Source organism: Trichechus manatus, unplaced genomic scaffold (assembly GCF_000243295.1).
Source record: "Trichechus manatus latirostris isolate Lorelei unplaced genomic scaffold, TriManLat1.0 scaffold00108, whole genome shotgun sequence".
Taxonomy (NCBI): domain Eukaryota; kingdom Metazoa; phylum Chordata; class Mammalia; order Sirenia; family Trichechidae; genus Trichechus; species Trichechus manatus.
In genome coordinates, this window is record NW_004444044.1 from 54,846 (window position 1) to 56,428 (window position 1,583).

The following is a 1,583-nucleotide window of genomic DNA, read 5'->3' on the forward strand; positions in this document are numbered from 1 at the left end:
TTTTAAATTTTTGAATGAGAAATTAACTTGAGCTTTAAACTTTCACCTAAAGCACAGCAACAAAAAAAAAGTAAAAGAAAATCCAGTGAATAAGACATAGTTCCTGCCCCAAATAGAGTTAATGGGGCTACACACTTGGGGGTGCTAAGAAAAGGAGAGAATTCATAGATGATGCCACATTTCTGGCCAGAAAACACCAAAGAAGGTGGTGTCATTAAGAGAAGAGAAAACAGATAGGACAGCAGGTTCATGGTGGCATTTGCAGTTATTAGATATGAAGGGAGGACATAATGAGTAAGTGAATTTGAGTTGGATGCTCTTATATCACCTATTTATATGCACGAGGTAGTTGGGAATACAGATATTGAGGAAAGAAATAAGAATGAAGTGGATGAAGTCAACTTGAAAATCTTTTGAAGCTATGAGGAGATATGCCCTTTAAGACATGAGAACCATTCAGATGTTCCAAGGGAAATAGTATGGAATGAGAAATAACAGAACTTTGTAAAATAGGTGGTAGGGAGTAGACAGAAATAGCCAAGAAAAGAGAAAACAAATTGAAGAAAAAAGAAGGTTCAGTGTTGAGGGAGCCAAGAGAACAGAGTTATAATAAGGGTGATCAGCAACACAATGATTGAAGAAAGTATGAGTGACTCCATCGTAAACACATTATTCATCATTATCAAGTGCAAATGGTGCTAAAATCCGCAATAAAAGAAAGAAGTGTTAAGCTAATTTTTTAACACTAGAATGGGTTTTATATTTGCATTCAGCCTATCATTAATATTGATTTTATTTGTCTTGGTAACTCAAACATTAATTATCCAAATTATGAATTACGGGGAGCAATGCGTTAGAGATATGGAAAATACATCAGGCCAGTGGGTCTCAGCCAGGGGCAATTTTGCCATTGGGAATATTTGGCAATGTCTAGAGACAGTTTTGATTGTCACAACTGGAGGTGCTACTGACATCTAGTGCGTAGAGGTCAGGGTTGTTGCTAAACATTGTACACTACATAGGACAGCCCCCTTAACAAAGAATTATTCAGCCCATAATGTCAATAGTGGCAAGATTGAGAAAAGAGATTGAGAAACACTAGATTACATTTATGAGCTATCCAGTTCTAGCTCAGATACAGTTTCCTTATCTCTGAAAACAGATACCTAGGGCTGGGGGTAGGGTGGAGGGGGAGATGGAGTTTAAATTAGATTATTCTTAACCAAAAACAAAAACCAAACCTGTTGCCGTCGAGTTGATTCCAACTCATAGCAACCCTATAGGACAGGGTAGAACTGCCCCATTAGGTTTCCAAGGAGCGCATGGTGGATTCAAACTGCTGACCTTTTGGTTAGCAGCTGTAGCTCTTAACCACTACACCACCAGGGTTTCCAGATTATTTTCAGGTTCCTTTCATTCCTAACACAATACTTCTCTTTCTCCCACTTATAGTTCATCATTCAGTCATATCACTGCTCAGTAATTTCTCTCTGCCTCTGTCTCTCTCTCCCTCTCTCTCACACACACACATATATACCATGAGAAAATACAGATTGTATTAAGAGATACTAATGGGAGAAGGA